Source organism: Xyrauchen texanus, chromosome 33, assembly GCF_025860055.1.
Source record: "Xyrauchen texanus isolate HMW12.3.18 chromosome 33, RBS_HiC_50CHRs, whole genome shotgun sequence".
Lineage (NCBI taxonomy): Eukaryota > Metazoa > Chordata > Actinopteri > Cypriniformes > Catostomidae > Xyrauchen > Xyrauchen texanus.
Window position 1 is genome coordinate 21,981,168 of NC_068308.1, and position 26,079 is coordinate 22,007,246.

Sequence of the window (26,079 nt, forward strand, 5' to 3'; positions counted from 1 at the left end):
TATATATATACATATATATACATACATACATATATATACATACATACATATATATACATACATACATACATGCATACATACATACATATATACACACACACACACACACACACACACTATGCAATTAACAATGGGCATGAGTACCGAAGTACTTGGAAGAGACAGCAAGGAGCAATTAAAAAAACAAAAACATTGTTTGACTTCAGTTTTTATTAACTTCAAAACCATTTTATTTTACATTTTTATGATTAGTAACAGTGACATTTTGGACGGTACTATACAGTGTGATTGCGGTATGAGAAGATTATAGTGCATATATACAGGACGCATTCTTGCCTTCAAAAACAGCTACACAGCACAACTGATGAAATGGCACAGAGCAAACCCATTTTAAATAAACATTTACATAAAAAAACAATAAAGTAATTAAAAAAAATTAAATAAATAATTTTTTTTAAACTAATTTTTTAAGTAAATAAATTCAAGTTCTCAGTAGATTAACTTAATTCTTGAACTACAACACTACAACCAAAATGCACATACCTTAATAATTTGACAAACAGATTTGAACAGTCCTACTTAACAGGATAAAATATTTAAATTGAGCCCACTCTGCAATCCCAAATGAGATCAAAAGGTGAAAGTATGCAAACGAGAGGAAAGGACAAAGAAACTAAGAGACAGAAAAAACTAGACATAGATACATTAGCCCCAAATGTTCCAAAAATCAAATTCCAATTTCAACTTTTTCCTTTCAGGGGCCCTTGCCTGCCCGGATCCGTGCCGCAGCATCGAAAACACCTGAAACCTTTATGTCACCCCAAAGACCTGTAACCAGTGGCCTGAAAGAACAAATGATAAACTGAGAGACGGAAAGAGGGAGGTGGGGGCAACCATACTTGCTTTGCTTCTATATAGATCACAGAGTATCAGGTCTGTGGAACAAGAATCCGTATGGAGAGGAGAGATAGACAAAAAAACACCAGACTGCAAAGAAAGGTATGCATGAGCCACTATGTGAAAAACATAAAAAACACACTGCTGCCATCTAGAGGAGCCATCACAATTTACTACTTGCATCAGACGTCAGATTCAAACGTAATCTGAAACAAGAATATGATAGAGGAGAGGAGCAGAGATTGAAGGTGAAATGTGTGGGGAGAGCAGAGAGTAATGTTCCAAGTCTTATAAGTAGAACGATTTCACACTCACTTAAAACACAACATGCTGACACACAATTACTTCCTCAGAGAATTGGCAAGCTCAATGTAGAGATCAGATTTAAAGAAATGGTTAACCCAAAAATTTAAATTCTCTCATCGTTTACACACCCTCATGCCATCCCAGATGTGTATAACTTTCTTTCTTCAGTAGAACACAAATTAAGCTCTGTATGGCCATACAATGCAAGTGAGTGGGTGCCAAAATTGTGATGCTCCAAAAAAAAGAAAAAAAAAACATAAAGGCAGCATTACAGTAATCCTTAAGACTCCAGTGGTTACATCTATATCTTAAAGTGATATGATTGGTGTGGGTGAGAAACAAATCAATAACAAAACGCCCTTTTAAAAGTTATATTGTGGTATAATGGATAATGACATGCACACCTCTAGAAGGCACTACTTGCTTACACAATGCTGACTGAAGCGCTGACTGAATTTCTGAATGTTTTCAAGGTTTAGTAAATTGCGCATATTGCGATTTAAATCTAATAATTCTCAAACAATTATGTAGCCTTAATGGATACCACAACAATGTCCAAGAAGTCAAAGTTCACTGGTTTCAAAGCATTTTGGATGCGGTTTTACCTCATCTCGTATAGGTAAGTGCTACTTTTACAACTGTCACGTCTGTAACAACGTTTGTTCCTCATTAATGTGAGAACAAGAATGATTATACTGCAAATTAAATATTACATGTTTTTAGGAGTGCCAACCCTTCTATATTCTGTGGCTATATAATTTTATCTGTATTGTGCATTTGAATTCACATTTTGTTTTACAAAATGTGATGTTAATTAATTATAAACCATAATTTTTCATATTGGCATTTTCATGCTTAAACCCGATTTTACTATGAATAAAATGGCAGCTGACACATCAATGCATCCCTAGTTTGAGGTTAGCTTAACTTTTTGTTGTTGTTTGACTCTCATTCAGATGCGGGGGGAATCAGAAGCCAGGGTACACATTGAAAATCTGGGATTCAAAATCGAATTTAATCCTCAAATGTAAACGACAAGTTTAGGAGTGAAGAAAATTATAATGTGAAATGAAATAGATGCATTTAAGATTCTGCACTATATCTAGGCCTCACTCCCAAATAAGCACATTTGTCAGGGCAGATTTCCTTCTATTAAAGCACAAAATTGGTCTTTGGATATTTTCGTAAATCATGCTGGATTTTGTAACTTGTAAATTCATGCTGTTTGCATGCTTGTCATTAAAGCAAAAGAGGGACACACCAAATACAAGTCAACCGTTCAATTAAACTTTTCACTCATATTGTTATGCTGATAATATAATTTGTAATTAAAAAAATCTTTTTTTAATTAGAATAATGGAAAATACAAGCATTTTTACAAATGGCCTCTTGAACTTCACTGCTGAACAGTCTACTATACCCCTCTATATTTGCGTTTCCGTTGTGTTTCTCCTCTTATTACATGCAGTCAGAGCAAGAAAACTTAGTATGAATGAATACATTATCTCTTCTGCCATATGGACACAATGTAATTATTTATTGGTATCAAATTCATTTTAATGGGGTAAGATTTGTTTAAAATTTTATATTTTGGCTTTCAGCTACTTTTACTTGCATACTGATTCAAAACAGCAGATGTAGTCTACAGATCTTTTCAGTTGGCCCCTTTAGACCATAAGAGAAACACCATCTCTTAATATAAGAACATTTTATAATTGATATGGGCTCTAATATGCGTTAGCATCACTGCTTCATACTGAATAGGAGTCAGTGAATAAAGTGCACCATGAGACTCATGAATTATCAAATGATCTGCAGGTGTATTAGGAGTCTTATAGATCAGTAAATCACGTGAATTACTGAATCTATGGGTGAATGAATGAGCCTCTAAAGCATATTTGCAGCAAGTCCTGTAAATCAGTGAATCTTGAACTGGAATGTTGGAATAGTGAATTATGAGGAAGGGCTAGGACCATCTGCTCTGCAGGAAGAGCAGTGGCTAAATTCAGCTGTGCTGACTCATTGGTTGCCTTTTTACTGCTGAACTGTAGTAGATTCAGGAATAGCCTGAATCTACTGCATTCTATGGAGAGAATATTAAGGAATACTTTTTAACATTTCTCTCAGTTTCTGTCGCTCACTTACATTAGTCTGCTCTCACGAAGGTCATGAATGCTTTGTAGGAATTTCTACATAAAACACACCTACCGGTTTCATCTAGAAAACTGCAAAACGCTTCCCTAACCACATACAATAATACAACGGAGTACACGGCAAAGTGCCACGTGCCAGTAACCAATCATAAGGCAGGCTGACTATGTGTATGAGTTTGCTAAACCTTTAACAAATGTACACGTTTGTATCGTAAGTGCATGCACTAATTGTCTGTGCTCACGCTGCAGTCAATCAAACACATTACGCTCTGTTTTTAAACTGCTCTCAGCTCTCTTTTTACAAATTATGAAACTAACTTTTTTCATCCAGGTAACGAGACACGAGAGGGTCCTGTATCAGAGTAAAAAGTATTTGTGTGACTAAAAAAATTTAGCAAAGTAAAAGTTGCAACAAATTTAAATATTCAAGAAAGTAAACATTTTTAAAAAAGCTACTTTAGTACAGTAATTAAGTATTTGTACTTTGTTACTTTACACTAGTGTAGATGTTATCGGCCGATATTACCCTTTCACCATAGCGGTTTTGGCGTATAGGTTTACCGATATGCACAGATATGAAAACAATGCTTTAGAAATGGTTTTATTACGTAGTTTGTCCAGCAGTGCGCACTCTGACTCCATTGTTTACAGAGCTGACTCTGAACTGATGGTGGCTTTGCAGACAGGGCAGAGTCAAGAGGTGCGGAGTTGAGCTGTCTCTTCTCGGTAACCTGCTAACTAGTTTGTGAAATGCATAATGGAAAGTTAATTAACAATGACCCAATCATTTTCCCTTTTCAATATAACTAATATAATTTTAACCCTGTCCCTGGAAACCATGTCACTCATGTCTGTTTGCTGTTAGACAGCTATAGTTTGTCAGTGCAGTAAGTAATGAAGCAGACTGAAAGGTAAACATCAGAGCATCTTTTTGCAGCTCAGCAGACAACTGTGCGGTGGTGTATAGTGTCTGAGTGTTGATTTCGCACTACGCTGTTACCTAGTTGGTAAGACGAAATGCTGGTTCATCTTTTACTCTCCATGACAACAAGCTTATAGCTAACTAGCAAACCACGCAGCTACTTTCATTGCTTGTCAGCTGAGTGGAAGCTAATGTATAAACATGTATTCACAAAACTGTTTTGTTAAGGATTCACAGTTTGGTACCCCCTTCAACTGAACAATTCCAGTCATTACAAAATGTTAAAAGTCTGGTTTTCCATCATTGAAAGTTTCCCCTGAACTTGTATAGCAGAATACAGTGTAACACCACTGCCACTGTTTATCTCTTGTCTCAGCAGCTGTAAATGCTTCTTGTTTTACAATCTGCCAATAATTGACTGGCAGTATTAATATAGTAAGCATTTGACTGATACTAAACAGTAATGCTGATGTTTATTTAGCTATTTATTGTATTTTTATTTGTTCTTTATTTTAATGGTCAGCAACTTACTGATACTGAACATTCAGTACTGATGTTTTTTAAGCTATTTATTTTATTTGTATGTATTCTTTATTTTCTCAGTGTTTATTTCTAGAGTTTGTTGAAAATGTATAATAATAATGTGAAATATTCTTTGATAAAAAGATTTAAGAAAGCAGCCTTCTGAGTACCTTTGCATAGTCATATTGGTGCAAAATCGGCAAACAATCCACAAAGAAAAGGTCTGTTTTCATTCCAACTCAAAAATTAACTATATTGGCCACCATATTTGTAATCAGTGAATTTGTCCCCACTTAAATCGGTATCGGTCTCAAAAATCCCATATCTACTTTTCACCACTGCTACCCTGGTACTCAAGTTTCAAAATAGCAGCAATACCAAAGCTGGTAATAAAGTTGTTTAATAATTGCAGTCGTATGTACGGTAATAATATTCCCAAATAGTAGTGGGATTCGACTTAACTCAGTTCAGAAAAGAATTCAACAAATATTCAAAGTTCCAATTTAATTTAAAATCCTTAGAGGTCAGTAGGGATATAACAGTTTCACAATATACTGTAGACCTACCGGTGTTTTAAAACAGATGATTTTCATACTGCATGAATATTAAGTTCAAATTACTTAAATTAAGACACAGAATACAGAATAATATAAACTTGACGAGATAAAATAAACATCTAAATTGCAATTTCCTCACTTGACAGTCAGCCGTCACTCCATTTAAGACTAATCTCACAGGGAAATCGGAAACTGCAGAATATTTGTTAGCTAAAATCTGTGTCTGCTTACCAAAATTCAAAGCACAGTCCCCACAGCTGTTACCCAGTTAAAAAAATTTGTCACAAGACAGCGTCGGCTCAGGCAGAAAACACTTAAAACCTGAAGCACCAGCTACACCAATAAATATGATAATCTTTGTAGAGTAATAAGTATAATGAGTTATACAAAATCCACAAAGGAGAAAGCATTGTTTTTATCTCTGGATGCATACAAGGCCTTTGACAGTGTATCCTGGCAATATTTACTCCAAACTATAGAATGGTTAAAATTTGGTCCCAATTTTATAAGGTGGATTCAAAAAATGTATAATAACCCACTTGCCTCATCAGAGTCAACGGTCATAAATCCGAGAGCTTCCCCCAGGAACGTGGCTGTAGACAAGGGTGCCCTTTATCACCTCTGTTGTTCGCAATTTGTATTGAACCCCTTGCTCAACTTATTCGAGACAACGAAGCAATTAAGGGCATTACAATTAGAGGAGAAGAACATAAGTTATCATTATATGCTGATGACATCCTCCTCTTTCTAACAGAACCTGAAACAACAATCCCTTACTTAAAGCCAATCTCCCAGTATAATTATTCTGCTTATAAAGTAAATATGGATAAAAAGGAAGCATTGGCCATCAATGATCTAATCGCAAAACAAATTCAATTAACAAGTAGTTTTAAATGACCTAAGGATGGTTTTAAATATTTAAATATTTATTTATTTTTTGCCGATTGATAATAATTGTTTTTGTTTATCCATTAACAGATGCATTGATGTTTTTGTTTATTGTAGATTGTAAGTAAGATTGCTAAAACTGGATGACTTTAAATACTGCTGGAATATGTAAAACCAACAGGTCAAAATGTAAAACAGTTCTGTAATATGTATAATGCAGAGGTGTAATAAAATAACCCTAAGTATTAAAAAAATAAAAAAATGTAAACAGCTTTGAGAACAACACTTGCGCACATGTTATAAGCAGTAATAACGCCTATAAAGTTTACATGCAAAGTTAAACAGGGAGAAGAGGGCAAAAAAAAATTATGTTTGCCAATCGGTTTGAAAGGAATTTTTTCCCTTGCTGCAGACACATCAGCTTGTTCATAGGGGCTTTCAGACAACAAGGCATGACTTTCTAATAAGTTTGCTTTGAAACTATGTGTATTGTGAAAAGTGCTATACAATTATAAATAACAAGAGTGCAGACAAACGTTATTCTCAACAATCAAACAAAATAAATGCAGTGCTGTTGTTTAAGTTACTTAGAGCTCTGTTTTTTTGTTGCCAATGTCTTGTATGGAATTCATGATTTAAAAGACATTTATGTCAAATCCTTGAATAAGTTTGAGCAAAAAAGAATTTGAGCGCTCGTATCGTATTGTATCATATCGTATGTTGAGGCTATGCATCATATCGTATCATATTGTGAAATTTGTGTATCGTTACATGCCTAGAAAACAGATCTGCGTTTATATGCAGACGGCACAAGTTGTATGTAAAACCTCACATCCAATCACCAGTCTACTGGAACAGTCAGCCACACACACACACACACACACACACACACACACACATACCCCCACATACCTCACTAACAGGACTTGCAAGTTCCTCCAGTAGCTTCACTCTGTTGTAACACAAGCTGATCAATCTGAAAGATAGACAGAGATAGAGAGTATAAATTAGGGAGGAACAGAGTAAAAAGAGAGTAATTTTTAGTACAGAAATGCATGGGAATCATTTTTGTTACCACATTAATGTTGTAACCACTAGGTGGCGATATCGCATAAAGCTACATTAACATACACTCAAAACATACCAGTGTTAAGGATGGATGAAGAGAAGTGATATTTAGTTTCAATCAACACATGTATGAACCCCACAAACCATATCACACATTTTGTTTTATATATATATATATATCTACAAACTCATCCAAGGTTTTGCAAACATGCATTAAGGCATCAGCTGTCTATGAGAAGAACAAAGTGTTCCCTGAGGCTTATTGTGCACACTGTTAGATGTGTGTTCCTGTGATTATGCCACAAAAAAATCCAACCATCCTTTGTTTGCTGTGTTTGAAGTTTGAAACACTATAAGACTCATTAAGGTGATGATTTGGGGCATTTGTACGAGATCAACAGCCCCTTCTCTTCTGACAGAGTTTGAGTGAGCATTGTCTGTGACGGTCTCAATTGGCCCTTAGAGGCTGTGTGGAGTCATTAGAGATGAATGATTTATTTAGGGTCCTTTTGGAGGACAGCTTTCAGAAGCACTCTGCCACACCACCACACATCAATACTCACTGTATTCATTCAGCTGTGGATCAGCATGGACAAAAAAAAACAGACACACAGGAGAAGGTAAAACACACACAATGCGAACTTGGAGCACACAACAGTTGGAAAGAGTTGGAATAATATTAAAAGTGTAGCTGTGACCTACATGATTACGCCTTGGGGGAATCAGCTACTTGGGCTAAATATTAAAACACATCACACATGGCCTCCTGACTATCATATCATAGGTATATTGTGCAATGCTTTCCAACTGAAGGCACACCTGCACACCAGCGTTATTTTACCTCTGTACACTGTTGAACTCTTTGTATGCAGAAGAGGTCTTTTTACTGGTTTACATTTGGCAGGGTTCCCACTTTTGACCAATGAATTTCCATGACTTTCATTATTTTGACAAACGTTCATGTTAACTGAATATGGATATTCACAATCATTTTATAGAGATTGCACTCGCAAAGAGCAATTTCTAGTAGATAAAATATTTTACATCTGAGCAAAAGAAAAAAAATATTCGTTATAGTAATTTTTTGACTTTTTCATGACATTTTAAGATTGGAAATCAGGCTTTCCATGTCCATAGGAACCCTCATTTGGTTTTGATCTGATATTTGAAAAGTCTCAAAACTAGTTCAATGTTCAATGATATTCAGCGCATGTAGGCTCTAACACAGGAAACATAATACAAGGCACAACCACAGTGTATAAAACTACATTTTAAATAGGAGGATCACAGATGGATGTGAAATGTGTGCAAGGTACACAAGGGAGTAGCAGAATGAATGGAATTAGTGGGTTCTAGTTCTGTTGTCTGATTGCTGAAGTGCAGGCACACAACGTCACTGAATTTAGACCATTCCTTTTGGACCTTTTATAACAATTAATTGCAATTTGTGATAGTCTCTGCAGTCTGCTATTCTTCCCCATCCACTAGGTACAGTTTATGCTAGAGCCTGATGTTATATAATTAGTAAATGAAAGTTGGCATATGCAGGGCTTTTTTCTTTAATCTCATGTTAAAGCTGTCAGCTCCAGAGTCCATTGCGTTCACACACACACGCGCACATGCACACAATTCATCACGCTAATCCACATGCTAATAAGCCTTTTAGCATGTAAACAAACAATGCCAGCAGCCGTATGGAGGGCCTTTTCAATAATCCAATGAGATAAATTAATTTTAAGTTATATTTATAAACTCATTCTTAACAGCACCAATGTTTGGCTTTACTATTTTTCTCATTTTACAGAATCAATAAGCCTGTTTACATGCACACCAACACACTGATAACTCCCAAAATCAAGAGTCTCTGCTTTTGATGTCAGGCAAGCGCACAACACTTGCGTTCACTGGATAACCGGTAAAAATGCCTGTAATAGGTGTTTACATTCAACTTGATATCGGGGTAATTGGCAAAAATCTTAAAGTGTCAATCGATTTATTCTTAAGCAGTTTGTGACCTAACACCAAAAAAAAAAAAAAAAAAAAAAAGGAAAGCGTTTAATACATTTAAATCACCACACGTGTAATAACGATAATCGGAGAGAGCATGCATGTAAACATGCTAACAATTAAATCTCATTATACTGAATCAGTTTTTGCTCAGACACACATATTTAACCTTCTAATCATTGGACCAATAACTGAATAGTTAACAGCTGACCTGAAACTTCAACAAAGCTCTAAAATGTGCTCTTAAAGATTTCCTGTTTTGGTTGCATGGCCAAAATGAAAGGCTCATAACTCCACAAAAACAAAGTCAATTGTTGGCATCATTTTAAAGAAAACGTGATATAGATCATGATAAATTATGATACTTTCAGTTTAAGAAACTGATGGAAAAAAAATCACTAAAAAAACTTTGACATTATATATCTCAGGGTGCATATAAGATAGATCTGAAAAACATTTGTTTTGCTCCCAATCATGTCACCGTTAAGTAACTTTTAATAAATGTATCCATTAATACATTTTGTGTTGATAAGACAAAGCAATCAAACGTTATAGAATTAAAAATATAATTTATCCTAGTTTCAAAAAACGTCTCCAAGTGTCAAAAAGCCTCTCCAAACAAATAAATCATGATAACTGTACATAAGAACTAATTACACATGCAAATGCAACAATGACTAAAGGTATGCTCTCTCCCCAAAGCATGCAAGCATGAGTTATGAGATCTCATTCAGTGTCATTTGAGCCATAATTGAGTCTGTGTCAAGTACTTGGCACCATTTTCTGGTGGCCATATGTAATTAAAATGAATGATCCTCTCTGCCCATATTTGGATGACTTCCCAGTTTCAGCAATCTGAATCCTAATATGATCGGTTTAGTGTTCCATGATGCTGGACAATGTACTCATTTGTACTCAACTGTAATCATTTCCAATGAAGTCATATGATCCAGGAAAGCTTATGTGTTTTTAGCCTGATAGCACATTTTGTGCTGGGTGAACATTGTGCTTCATGTGGACTATCTAATGATCTTTGCATGCAATTATGTTGTGTGTGGGCTTGTTTTAAAGGGAGTGTTTGTAAGACCGTATTTATTCATATTTTTATTCGAGCTTAAAGGGTTAATAATCTGGCAAGACATAGTATACTTGTTTGACTGTCTAGCTTTTCTATATTAGATTCTTTAAATTTAAGTAAAAAATAAATAATAACAAATGTAGCTTTCCAAATTCCCTTGGAAATGCTGCTGAACAATGCTATAGATACCAGATACAGAAAGACATCCATGCACCGCATCACACACAGACCACAGAAATTCAAATAGGTCTTTAACTCTACCAGCACTGGCCTCCTTTTCCACTGAGGACCAAAAACAAGTATCTCTGTCTAGAGGAAGCTCTATATTAGCCAAAGAAGACAGCTCAATGCAACATCAAGGCATTCATCAAGCCTGCCACAGAGGATTCCACCTCACTGAGTATCCTTAAAACAAACATCTAGCCTGGAACAGACTCTCAAAACAACACAAATAAATAACAAGCACTGCTCTTCACAATACCACTACCAAAACATAGGGAACATATTTCCACAAGAACCAAAGATGGTTGAAAACATGTTCATAAATATAAGGCCTTCTTATGGTTAACTAAGGTTAAAAAACATATTGTAAATCAAAGAGGGGGTACTGTGAAGGATGAACATTAATTATTTCACCATTCAGTCCCATTTGAATAGTACACAGGTTTAAAAAGTGAGAAAGGTTACATTAAACTTCCCCATGAACAGATCCATTGTTAGGGGCAGATAGCATAAAGGCCCAAACATACTCTACAGATGTACATGAACGTAAATGCATCTTGCCAAGCAAGCTCCATTTCACACGTTGTTGCATTCTGAAATGTGTCAGATTCATAACCCACCGCAAGTGTGCGTTGCAATATCAACGTTTCCACAGTGACATCAATTTTGTGTTTTGCAAAGTTTGCTGCTTCAGCATTTGTAGATTATTTTTTCACATGTTTCTATGGTATACCGGAAAACAATGATAAGCATTGAGTCATGAGTTTTAAAGGCTTTTATTGGCAAAAACATTCAATCTATGCAAAGAGTCAATATTTACAGTGTTTACCCTTGTTCTTCATAACCGCTGCAATTTGTTCTGGCATGCTGGGTATCAGCTTCTGGGCCAAATCCTGACTGATGGCGATCTATTCTTGCCTTATTAGTGCTCTGAGTTGATCACAATTTGTGGGCCGCTGCTTGTCCACCTGCCTTTTGAGGATTGACCACAGGTTCTCTATGGAATTAAGATCCGGGGAGTTGCTTGGCCACGGATTCAAAATTTCAAATGTAATGATCTCTGAGCCACTTTATTATCACTCTTGCCTTGTAACATGGTGCTCCATCATACTGTAAAATACACAGATCATCACCAAATTGCTCCTGGATCGTTGGGAGAAGTTGCTCGTGCAGGACGTTTTGATACCATTCTTTATTCATGGCAGTGTTTTTGGGCAGAATTGTGAGAGAGCCCACTCCCTTGGATGAAAAGGAAACCCACACATGGATGGTCTCAGGATGCTTCACTGATGGCACGACACAGGACTCATGATAGCGTTCAACTTTTCTTCTCCAGACTATCGATTTTCCAGATGTCCCAAACAGTTGGAAGGGGGCTTCATCAGAGATAATAACTTTGCACCAGTCTTCTGCTGTCCAATCCTGTCCAATCCTCATGCAGAATTTCAGTCTGTCCTTGATGTTTTTATTGGAGAGAAGTGGCTTCTTTGCTGCCCTTCTTGACACCAGGCCATTGCCCACATGTGTGTATGTGTGTGTGTGTGTGTGTGTGTGTGTGTGTGTGTGTGTGTGTGTGTGTGTGTGTGTGAGAGATCATCCAAGAGAGAGAGACAGAGTTACCACTCAGCCCTCAAAACACTACATTCAGTTTCCAAATAATTAAGCAAAACCAGAGAAATGACAGGCAAGTCACCTACAGTATATCATTATAGCTCCTAAAACTGACACACAGTAGAGAAAAAGATGGTTTATACATCCAGGGTTCATACAGATGCAACAAAGTAAAATTCAAGGACATTCAAGGACTTTTCTAGCACATATTTATTTGTTTTTAAGGGCTATGCTTGCGATATCATTAAAACAAATTTTTGTTCATTTTAAATAAAAAAATGTTAAACATACAATTAATTTATTTTTATAAAACACCACTTATTACAAGTACAACCATGAGCATTTTTAACTTCATATTCTCACTGTAACAATTCTTGGTTCATTCATGATGCGCAATTGTAGTGTGCTCCCTTAAAACACGCTTCGCTTTCCAACAAAAGAGAATAACTGGGTCCGTAAACATTAGTCCATATGACTCGTGCTGTGTTTCATGTTTTCTAAAGTCAAAAATATTTATGTGAGAAACTGGCCGAAATTGCAAATGGATCATTCTCAAAAAATTTTGACTTAATACAAAATATTGAAATATTCCATTTAGTTCAGTTTTTGTCTATAAACGCTGAGGGTAAATATTTTGTAATATGTTAAAATATTAATTTTTATTCATAAAAGGCAACTTGGCTGTTGTTCTTTCTTTTATTATTTAATGATTCAAAATCAAATTAACACTAACGATAGTGCTATGTTGGTCCTTTGTTGTTTTTATGTAGCACCATGGTCCTGGAGGAACGTTGTCTCGTTTTGCTGTGTACTGTACTAACTGTATATGGTTGAAACGACAATAAAAACCACTTGACTTCACTTGACTTGACTTGACGAGGGTTAAATGGGTTACAACAAAATATTTGTGTGTGAAGTTATTAGTTATAAATGTGAAGTAATAACTTTTTAACATGCTGGGAAAAATCACTATATACAAATTTAAGCAGCCTCTGAACTTTGACTTCGAACTTTTTGTATTACATTTCTTTTAAAAACATAAAAAAGGTTTGAAAAAAACCAATGCCATGAAATCAAACACTCATTTTAAATAATTTAAATTATTAATAATAATTTTGTTTTGATTTTGTGCACACTTGTTCAGCCTTATCATCACTAATGCTTTTATAAAAAATAAGTACAAAATAAATACAAAAATAACTTTACATGTCATAGAAGTGGTGTACCAGAAGAAGAGGAGAAGAATTTTTTCGAGCCATTTCATATTATTAATAGTTAGGTTATAAAAAAGTTTTTAAAAAAAAAGTTCACAATTTGAAAGCATTTTCATGACTTCAAAAGTCAAGGGACATGACTTTGTCATAATATTTTGATACTGACCCAAATTTTGTCAGAAATAACCTATTTTGTGAGACACAAAGCTTTCCTTACACGAGGCGGCACTAGACGGCTCACAAAACACAATCCTCCATTGATCTACATTCAAATCATTCAAAACATTTTAAATCTCATATAATATTTTCACTCTGGAGAGTAAATCGAAATTAAAACTGATGGCTGAAAGGATTCATACTTGTTAAATCCACCACAGCAGTATCTATAAAATATATATTTTTTTAAATTCTTCCAGTAACACTTGATTGTGATTGGCCCATTCTGAACAGTGCTGCCAAAAGTAACAGGTGTCACGTGACAGTGCCGTCCATGCACTGCCTGTTTCGGCAGTGGTCTAGTGGTCTGTCGTCGTGTTTTTCAGAAAATAAATACATTTCATTTATTAAACGTTTTAAGCAACGTATTTTAAGATTTTCTGTAATTCAAGAACTTTTTAAGCACCTCTTGGTAAAAATTGCTATTTTCAAGGGTTTTCCAGGACTTAAATTTGAAAAAGCCAAATTCAAGTACTTAAAGCACCTTGTACGAACCCTGTTTATCTTTTCATACAATTGAGAACACAGTTAAAGTAAACATGACCCCAAGCTATTTTACCTCGGTAAAGTAGTATATTTCAGAAACTGTATATTCGATGAGAACAAAATGGCAGCAATCCATTTTCATCCATGAAGAACTGATTGGATCAAGAAAAACGGTTTCTAGGTGTCAGGTGGTTGGAAGGGAGTGACTGAAAAATAAGATGGATGGGTGACTTCAGCTGAAAAGGAAAGTAGTTTCAGAGGCAGAGCAAGTCATTATATTTTGATTAAAGGAAGACAAACATTTTTCCCATGTGATAACGTGCATTGATGAATCATTCACAATAAGATCAGGAACATGAAGAATTTAAGGTATGGAGAAATAGGGTACATTTTTGACTTTATGTTGACTTTGCAACTGAGTAAATCCAAAACCATATGCCTGTGGGACAAAAGCATAATGAAAGTATAATGAAAGCATAATTAATTTCAAAATTCTGTGGATGGAAACTCCTTGTTAATGAGAGAGGTCAACAGAGAATGGCCAGACTGGTTCGAACTGACAAAGTCTACGTTAACTTGGCTAATCACTATCTCACAATACTATTCTGAGATGCAGGTTGGTTTAGGCAGCACGAGGGGGACCTACACAATATTAGGCAGGTGGTTCTAATGTTGTGGCTTATTGGTGTAAATGGTCAAAACAGTCATAAATCACCACAAAACCTCTCTGACATTGTAAGCCAGGACAGCAGTCTACATTAGTGCACTCTTATGAGGTGACTGTTTGAGTGCCTCTTTGTCTAAACTATGAGAAAGACAGAAAGGGAGCGATATATGTGTGTGTAAGCCCCCCTCTCTATAATGGATTCTTTGTCCCAGAGACGCTTAAACAAAGCGAGCACTGGCTGTTAGGGGAGTTTCAGGGCTGCAGTCTCTTTTTGTGAATCAGAGCTACTCAACCGAATCAAACCAGTGAGTGGAAGAGAGTAACACAATCACAGCCTCTCTTCAGTTTCTCTCCCCTTTCTTTCCCCACCAGATTCCTGTCTTATTATTACTTCTGCATTCTCAAATTTTTTTTTCCATTTGCTTTTAGGGATGTATTGAGATATTATTTCATCAATAATTTATTGAGTTTAGCTGTTGGACAAATTCTCCGGTAATAAATGAGAATTTCATACTTCACTACTGTGATTCATATTGATACCTGAATTTCATATTTTCATGGAACTTGTGGCATATTTGTTTTACATTTACACAGAAATATTTCTTCAGAGAATTAAATTATTGCCATCCATAGACATTACATGTCTCCACAGAATCAGTGGGCTAAAATAGTCCCTTTTTATTTGTTACATGATAAATTTACTCTTAATAATTTTATTGTCAAGTTATTTAACATTCATTCTTCTACCACTGCATCAGCAATTGCCACTGCTAGACTTGCTTTGGACTTCAAAGCCATTGATGGCACTGTTGCATGATGTCATCATGTTCTAAGATAATCCATTTTAGTTGGTCTGTCATCGATTGTTCCAGCTCTTGTGATTGGTCAGGACATGATTGTCCCCACCCCCCAACCGCCAGATCTTGCATCTGGACTAACAAGTTCACAAGTGAGATTTGCTACAGGTTTATCATTCATCTTCCAAAACAGTTCATCTTCACATGCTAATCAGGAGCTGCTTTGAGGAAAGTCCGCAGTGCGGCTCAGTGAGACAGTCGGAGTTCAATTGAATAAGTCACACAAACGCTTACATATTATGCTTTTGAGGATTTTACCTTTCCTTAAGTGTGTAATATAGCTTTTTGTGCATGTAAGAAGTCTGCAAATTTACAAAGCACATATTCCACACCAAAGGAAGTTAATCTCCCACAGGAAACACGGTATCTGAACTGTCTGAAACACCTGGTTTGCAGTCCAACCATTACTTCGAGACATAGCTACATCATTATGTAACACATCTGCGTAATGCCCACCTAAGGACTACTTTGGCCTGCCCTCAAACAAAGGTAGTTATAACCAAGGCCAGGATGAGTTGGGTTAGTGTAGTCGCCATGTCGAGAAGACGCCGTTTTTTCACTGCGAAAACAAAACTCCTTTGTATGGACTTCCAAAAGCAGGGCTCTACATTGCGAGTATTTCACTTGTCTAGATCATTTTTTTATATTACAAGACACACATTCCACAAGCAGCTTGTGCCAACCACAGTAGTTTTCTGTGATGATGCCGTTCAGTCAGAGAGAGAAAGGTGAACAATGGAAAAAAGTCTCAGTATAGGCGACATCGCATTTTAATTTAAGCGAAAAAGAGACGAGGAGAAAGAGGAATTTGGCGAGGGGGATTCACAAGGTTTACCTGAGACGGCTAACATTAGGGATGCTGAAAACAATGTTAGCGAAGCTACCGTGACCCCAGCTGTCACTTCAACGTCCACTGTAGCCGGAGGAGGGAGAACATATAGATTCAATGCAAATTGGCTCAAAATGTTCCCATAGCTAGAGTTCGAAAACAAAGTCATGTTCTGCAAATATTGTAGAGGGCAGAAACAGGTGGGCATCTCGTCCTTCGTGTCAGGAAACACGCATCTGAAATAGTGATAGGCCATTTGCGAAAGAGTCGGCTCTTGTAGGTGAACGTTGGGAGCCGGCTCGCATAGCAGAATCCATTTATAAAAATATTTAAAAACAAATTAAGATATGAATACTCAAAAGATGTGAAAATAATGAAGAAAAAAAAAAATCAATAATATAGGCCTCAATGCTCAAGCGGACACATTATTTCTGACTGTCCGCTCAGACTAAAAGCATCAACTGTTGTTCCTGTCAATCAGACACACAGTGTCAACCAATGAACCAAAAGATGCATGAGGGAGGGCGGAGCCAACTTATGCTGTTCAGATTTAATTTGAATTGTTACATTTATATGCACTTTGTTTATATACATTGAAAAGTTATACATTAAATGCACACAAGAAATAACAGCCTTCATTTTTACATTTATTTCAATTTGTGGGATGCTGCAGTTTAGCAAATTATAAATTTCTCTTTGATATGGTGCATTATTCTATTATCAGTACCACCGCTACCTACAGGCATACTATGCAGTTTGCGTAGGGAATCAACTCCCTAGGGGGGCACAATCTTACCCTAGGATGGCACAAAAAAAGTCTACCGGCTGCCCTTACTCGCTCGCTATACGTTATTTCGTTACCCGAAAGCAGTTGCGGAACACAAGACGATCGCTTCACGCTCATAATCACGCGTAGGGTATCAATTTGGCCAGTGGTGGCCCTGTCTATTATGCTGTTCAGATTGTATTCATTTTGAATTGTTAGATTTATATGCACTTTGTTTATATACAATAAGTTATACTTTAAATGCAAATGTTTAATAGCATTATTTTTCATAACAAATCAATGCATTTTTAAATACATTGTGGTTAAGGTACAGTATAATTTCATTTAATAATTTTAATAGAATTGTTTTAACACCAATTATGAAAAGAGCCGGAATGCCCATCGCTAATCTGAAAAGAGATAGTGTAGCGAATCATAACATCTCACGGCGGCATATCCAGTGCTCTGGATGAGACAGAAGAAACCATCAAGCTCAGTGTCAGCAGCCTGCAGTGTCCAAAAGTGGAAGCAGCTGAAAATAAAGATAAACATTGCATATTTCATTGTGAAAGAAGAAGAACCTTTCATCAAATTTGGGCCGCTTATCAGACCACAAAAACTGAGTTTACATTAATCCCACATACGACAATGTGTGGAGATGATCGGTCAAATTGCTGACATAATGAGAGATCGCTGGCTGACCTCTAAGTATGTCAGACGTTCAACATACAAAAGCAGCTGGACAACTGATATACTTTGATTCTAGTAGGCATGGGTCAATGAGTGATTTGGGTGGTATGTGCTGTTCCACAGATGTGTGTCCCTTAGTACATGCACACACACTCATACACACATTATAAATATGTATGTAATAAATTGTTTGTTAATAAACTCTGTATTACATTTTCACTGTGCTCCTAAATTTTTTTGTGTGCTCCTACATTTTTTCATTTAGGAGCGCATGTACTCCTTGAGAAAAAAGTTAGCGTAGAGCCCTGAAAAGGTGGACGGATTGAAGAATCAGTGGTTAAAATTAATTTTTACCACTATTCCTCAGCAGGACAACCACAACAATAACAAAATTGTCAATCTCAAGAGTCTTTATCATTGGCAATGTGAGGAGGTTTACTTATAATTACAAGCTATAATGTTACGGCCGCTAGCCACGGTAGTCCACGGCTAACTTGCTCATTAACTTTCTAATGCCTCCAGTAATGTCCATCTGGGAGTAAGCCTCTGTTCTCCATTCATAGCTCTGGTGACAAAAGTTCAGCTACTTTCAAAACAAAATTATGAACCTGTAAATGAGCTTAATATGGCAACTTTAAAATTCCCTTAGATGGACAGTTAAAAGCGATTAGAATTTGAATCTGTGCTATTTTTTAATTGTTGGTCTATGTACACTTGTCAGACAGAAGTCTTTGGTCATCGCAAAGTGTTTTTTTGGTCATCGCAAAGTGTTTTTCATAATCTCGTACCATAAGCACTGTATTTTTAAGCCAAAAGTATTTCATTTGAAATCTTTATATTTAGTTTAAAGTATTCTGTTTCATTCTATAGCACTCAATCTCACAGTTTTTGAAAGTAAGAATACAGCCTGTGCAGCGTTTCCCATTAATTGACTAGACTATGGCAGTCCGCCACAGTCTAATGTCTCGTAATGAACCGAAAACATTTTTACACTTCTCATCTAAAATATTTTTGCACTTCACATTCTCATAATAACATGAAATTAAAAGTTGTGTTTTGCGCTCTCTCTCGTGCACCGGTCAGTTCAGTCAGCTCCTCCCCGCTGCTGTAAACTCATGCGCTTGCTCGCTCGCTCGCTCGCACACACACACACACACACACGCACATATGTTGGTCTACCTATCATTATGAGGACTTTCCATAGACATAATGATTTTTATTCTGTACAAACTATAGATTCTATCCCCTAACCCTAACCCTACCCCTAAACCTAACCCTCACAAAAAACTTTCTGCATTTTTACATTTTCAATAAAACATTGTTTAATATGATTTTTAAGCGATTTAAATTATGGGGACACTAGAAATGTCCTCATAAATCGCATTTATAGCATAATACCCTTGTAATTACTAATTTGTAACTTACAAAATTGTCCTCGTAAATCACAAAAACACGCACACGCATGCACGCACACACACACACACACACACACACACACACACACACACACACACACACACAATGGAGTATTCCTGGATCAGTCAAACGTTATTTGGTTGAGGAGGACGACACATTTTTGAGGTAAGTAACGTTAACCAGCGCTCTACATTGCGAGTAAATCACTATGAACATTTTCACTCGCCAGTGATAGTGTTGTTTAGTTTCAAAGCACCAGGTCCCTTTTACAAAATAAAAAGCAGTTGATTAAGAAGCTGGATTTAGCCTTGTCTTTCCCTGCATGATGTCTCATGCGCAGCAGGAAAAAACACTTGTGACTCATTCAGTTGAACTCCGCGGGAACCGCACCGCCGATGTCATGTGAAGATGAACCACTTCTCAAGCACTCTGATGTTCACGACCTCTACAGAGACTTGCGGCAAACTCCAGCGAAAACATAAACAAGGAATAAATTTATTAATTTTGTGAACGCAAAGCACTCCAGATTCATTTAACAGCCATGTAATGTCAAATATCCGTGGTCTTGTGAGTTTATTCACGCAGTGTTAATAACAGGCAGTGAGACAGAGGAGATGCCCTGCTCTATTTATGTGGAGATGATAACATCCAAGAAACAGAATCTCGAAGTCTTCCTTCTTGTGAAATAAGGGCTTGTGAGTTAATCAGAGAGCCTGAAAATAATGTGTGAAACTGAAAAATTTAAGGCATAAATATTTTACCATTGCATAATATCATACAATACAATGTAATGTAATGTAATACAATATAATGTAATATAATAGCTATACAGGTTGGCTGGGTTCAAAAAGAAGCAAAAGAAAACAAACAAAAAAGTTAGCATTACTGGGTTAATAGGCAAAATATTACACTGCTTACGGCTTCACTAGCTAGCTATCATTAGCAGTCTGAGGTAACGTTAAAAGATTAAAAGCCGAAACTGACATCACTAGTTTGTGCCCTGCGTTTTAGAAAGGTTACAGCACAAAATTGTTAAAGCTACAGTGTGTACTATTTATTAATTGAAAAAAAGAATTCTATATAAACATGGTGTCTAAGTTAAATGAGACCCTGTGAGAGGTTAGTTAGCACCACAGACTCAGTGAAAGGTAGGCCTTGGCTCGGTTTGTGAACAGCTATCAAGTATCCCTGGCTGGGGGTGAAGAGCATCATGTATATGGGGAATAATTGGGGGCGCTGTTTCTCACAATTCAATATATTTCAAAGTTGCCTACTGCAGGTTTAAGAGCACAAAACTGTTTACAAGAGCGTAACACTAGCCACTACTTTTGCTCTCAAAGTGCACCAGATTGAAGTATTTAACTTTAAAATGTAAAAAAACTCCAAACACTGTCTTACAACCATTTCTCCTCTTCTCCTAATCAGCACCATAAACTATCAGTCATGACGTTTGAAATATTAATGAATGAAATGGTGTACTTACATTTTTGATCGGGTGTTTTGATCAGTGTTTTTTACTGCCCCATTCTTCAATAACTGTTCCTTTGCAAAGCTTGAATCGTATTATGACTGGTTCACAAACAATCCACACTGATATAAGCCGAAAAAAATGCACAAATCATAGTCCCAAGCACGGTGAAATGATGCACACACACATATACTGTAGGCGCACTGAGGCTCACACACTGCCAAAAACACATCAAAAGGTCAAAGACGTCCTTCTAGTCTATGGTTAAATACACCAACAATTAAATATAGTGCAGATGGGCGAAAGAAAGCATCTATGGCACGATTGTGCCAAAAACAACAAGATGTAGCAGCTGAATGAAAGAGAATTGCTCCTCCCTTTCAAAGTTGTAACTTGACACAGTGTATTTTAAAAGCGGCAAGATACATGGCAGAGGTCAAAGAGTCTGTGTAGTTCATGTTAATATACAAAAAAAATTCAAATAGTCCAGATGTGTCCCTTTGTGGTGTTCAGGCTAGTTAACCACACAAGAACTACTCTCTTGATTTTAACTGTGGTCCAGTGGGTGGGGCCAAGGGTACGATGACGCATGTTGTGGGATGTGTAAATACAAATGAGCAAATGACGATACAAACAGACAGATTTCAAAACTAGACATTTCAGAAGGGTGGTGACTATAAATGCTCTTTTTAGACTGGGGAGGAAGTTGAGTTCTGAAATTTACAGTAAGTATTTATAGTACAGTTACCGCTTGTATGTCTAAATATCAAGGAAAATTGTATTCTCATTTCATGACACTTTTAATGTTCACATCAACCATCAGAATGGGGAAACATTTTGATCTCAGTGACTGACCATGGCATGATTGTTGGTGCCAGATGGGTTGGTTTGAGTATTTCTGTAACTGCTGATCTCCTGGGATTTTCATGCACAACAGTATCTAGTTTACTCAGAACTGAGTTTAAAAAAAAAAAACTTCCAGTGAGCAACAGTTCTGTGGATGGAAATGCCTTGTTGATGAAAGAGGTAAACTGAGAATGGCCAAACTGGTTCGAGGTGATAGAAATTCTATGTAACACTCATAACCGCACTGTACAATTGTTGAGAGCAGAATAGCATCTCAGAATGGTTTGAAACTCTTATCTGGATTTAATCATTACAGCTGCAGTTATGCTTGGAACACTGCCATCTGGTCAAAATCTATTCTAAATCATGGGCTCTCAGGATTAAAAGCAAATGGAATGGTGGTGGTGTAGTGGGCTACAACACATAACTGTTAATCAGAAGGTCGCCAGTTCGATCCCCACGGCCACCACCATTGTGTCCTTGAGCAAGGCACTTAACTGCAGGTTGCTCCGGGGGAATTGTCCCTGTAATAAGTGCACTGTAAGTCGCTTTGGATAAAAGCATCTGCCAAATGCGTAAATGTAAATGTAAATCTATTAGTTAACCGAACCTGGTGACACAGCTCTGCTACTACTTCAATGGAAATCAATTGCCACTTTCTCTACATACATTCCCAGTACTTTCTCCTTTGGAACTTTCTACATGAGAACCCTTAAGAGGAACTGCACACACCTGAAGAGACTTTTTCCTCTTGCATTTACACACACAAAAGGAACCCCAATAGAGTCGACCATTTTTCTACTGCTGTCGTTTGCATATGCGATTCAATAGCAGCAACAACAACATCAACACCACCAATGGAGGATGGCAGGATCTGAGTTACACTTTTGTTAGGGCTGTTTTACACAAACTGTGTCATTAGGTTACAATATTTACACTGGGCGTGTGAGTCACATGGTGCTGCGTCCCTGAAGCCACAGTGAGAGGAGAGGTGAGGCGCTCAGCCAATTTTATCCACGCCTCACACGCTGAACTCGGAGGAAGACATGTTGACTATAAACCTATTTATCTTTTAAAATAAAGGCTTTAATGACTCAACATAAAATAATATACTGAACTACTCACCCATTGACTTAAAAATGTAAGATTCTGCTCCGCTCGTTCAGGCTTTTAGTGCCACTCGCTCAACCCAGAATGCGCTTTGTGATATACTGGTTTGGAAAACTATGAAATAAGAAACAGGCCTGAGGTTATGGAGCTCTAATATTGTTTTAGTGAAGTTGCAAACCATATAGCCTAAATAAATGCAAAGTATAAATAAAATTTAAGAATGAGGAAATCCACAGGGAGTGTGGACTGTGGAGAGTTGGTGAGAATTAGCAATATTCCTTTTGGAAAAGTACACGTCACATTGCCAGAGAGCACGAGGATATGCTATGCGAACATGGTATTACAGCGAAAGGTGAGGTAGTAGGCTACTATTCTACTACTATTCAATAATACAAGTAATGCATCTTGTTGTTTTGCCATCATGTCAGTACAGCTGCCAGCTGAGGTAAGATAATTGCAGACGAGAGAGAGACGCGTGAAGCTGTCTGTGTTCGTCTGCATGTCAGAAGCACGGGTGCTGAAAAGCAGTGCATATGCTGAATGTTCAGCTGAAAAGTCTTATTGTGGAACCCTGAAAAGTCTTTGACAATAAATGTCTATGTGCTTTGTCAACCCAGTCCGAGCTTCACCTTTTGCCTCGTTAATTGTTACAATAATGCTTTAAACATGGCACATGGTATCTACTAATATAAAAAAAAAATTATATAAATAAATCACAGTCCATTAGATTGCATATGATTAGTACATATAAAATTGTAGGGAATATTAATATTTATAAGGCAACTAAACCAAAAAATAGAAAATCATTCACTGCACTTAATCCACCCTTTAAAACTGAATACAAAATAAGGATGAGAAATTGCTCATTTTAATTTATAGACCTTAATTTACAGACCGATAGTATTAAATCAGAAACCTATTAATGTATCAAATCTACAGTATAATCATTCCGTGGAGACAACGGTAAAACAATTATGAATTTCACCAGACATTAAGACATTTGCTTATCTATGGTATTGAGAAAAAAATGCAACCGGACGGAGATTCTCACATGCGCGTGCACATCTCCTTTCCTTCTCGACTGTCTGTCAGACTCGTCAACTTGCGCCACTCACACACACACGCAGCAGATGTCAGAGAGATGCGAGGCGAGGGGGTCTGACATGAGTGTGTGTGTGTGTGTGTGTGTGAGTTAAAGCAGTGTTTCTCAACTGGTCTATTCGGACTGGGTCGTGGACAGCAGGGAAACAACAATGCCATGGTAACTTCTCCCATTGAAGATATTTTGGCGGCCGCCCTAATGATCGACTATTTAGGACTGCCGAGGCAGATTTAATGATAATCTCACAAACAGCTAAAGACTTCTCATCTGCACTTTCGCGAGTATAACGAGCTCGCGATCATGATCTGCTCTTCTCTCTGGCACGTGCGTTCAACAACTGGGCTTCCCTTGATATTGCGGAGTGCAGACATCAAAACTGTGACCAATTTAAATTCTAGCGAGACTTTTTTAGTTTAAAGTGTTTCGGAGATTGTCAATTCGAACCTCTCAAACAGTAGCAGCCCAGACATGCCAAACAGCACTGAGGAGGAAAAGAGCAACACAATTAAAGTGTTGCTCTTTATGCGGCAAAGAAATTTATAAATAAAAAAAATTACACACCATCACCTTTACAAATTTGTTTCAGGATTTTACATGAGTAAAAGTAACTTATATTTTGACAAAATGTTATATTTTCATATGAAATAATCTAAAAGGTAGAATCTATTAGACCTCATTTTATACCAACAGTGGCAGTTTTCATTAAAGTTTCAAGATGTGTTTCAGCAAGTATTTATTTTTCATAAATGCATTAATTTATTATTATTATTAATATTATTATTATTATTACTACCACTATTATTTAAGACTAGCACACTGACCTAACCATGGTAATGAGGAGCCTTTCCTTCTGTGCAATATGTGTATAAATATGTAATATTAGGTAACAAACGAGATAATAATGGGCTCATAAGTAAATATGTTCTTCAATTTTTAAAAGGGGGAGAGACAACTTCTTATAGATTTTGACATCAACAACAAAATTAATGTCACTTGATGCATGTCCTTGTACTGGAAAACCATGAACAAAACTATACAACATAAAAGGAAATGCAACCTGTATTTAAAACATTAAATACAGGTTATGTTTAATCTATGACAGGTCGACACTTGATTTCCAATGCTTCCTGAAGCAAAACCAGTTGAGAACCAGTTGAGTTAAAGGTACAGACAGGAGCAGTCGGACTGTGCTGTCACGCACATACAGTATGTTAACTGTTAATAATCATAAGACATTACTTCAAAAGCTCACACAGCTGATGTTATTTTTCATTTAGTAGTTCATTTAACATGCTATGATAACATGTAAACTAACATGCTTTAGTTATATAACATGTTATATGTAGCGACTGGGGGAATCAATGAAGGAATCATTAACTCGGCAGGTTCCGAACAAACAAGAACTTACTGTTGAAACTCCCCTAATTACTGAAATAACGCCAACTAGTCTCCACAAGCACAATAAATGTATTGACAAAGAGACAATGAACCATTGACAGAGAACCGCATGTGACATCCGCATGCTCACCACGTGCTTATCGTGTGGACCGGAAGGGGGAAACTTTTGAACGTAAAAATGTGTGTCTTTCTTATAAAGCCTAAAAGGGCTTAGTTTTTATGAAATATGTTGTAATCCCTGTGTGCTATGTATTTTGGTGTAGATCAAAATTAGTAGAATTGTTTAGTAGTGTAGGAGAACTCATTATATCTAATAAGAGGCTTTATATTTAATAGCCTGAGTGTAAGAATGTTAAACCCACTTTTAAAGATACCAAATATACCTTTCTTGGTATCAAATTAAACCTTACGATTTGTCCGAGCTGAATTTGAATATAAGATCTCTGTAGAATGATATTACTGCGATGTTTTACTATCTTTTGAGTCATTCAGCCCAAAATCTCTTACTGTCATAAACATGCAAATGAGCCTTGACAAAGGAATCATTCTCCTGTCCCAATGGAAGGAGAATTTTACGACCTCCAAAGGAATGTTCAGAGAAGTGCTGACCCTCACTTCATTCTCTTAATGAGAAAGAGAAATGAACCCTGTTAATCCTATATATATATTCTATATATCCATGTGATAAATATTGACATGTATCTAATGTGCCATCTCACATTTTCCCTTAAATGTGCTTGATCTATGTTTTCTTGCAAACTAATGGGTTAATGTTTCAGACTT

At 36.6% G+C, this 26,079-nt stretch overlaps 1 protein-coding gene across 2 annotated transcripts in view; it reads right to left on the reverse strand.

The window, feature by feature from the left end:
• Positions 1-26,079, reverse strand: part of LOC127627031 (MAGUK p55 subfamily member 7) — a 175,348-nt gene that overhangs the window by 138,260 nt on the left and 11,009 nt on the right. For both annotated transcript variants that reach the window (XM_052103232.1, XM_052103231.1), the window contains one exon: positions 7,158-7,221. The gene's annotated coding sequence lies outside the window, so the exon portion shown is untranslated. The remainder of the gene's footprint in view (positions 1-7,157; positions 7,222-26,079) is intronic.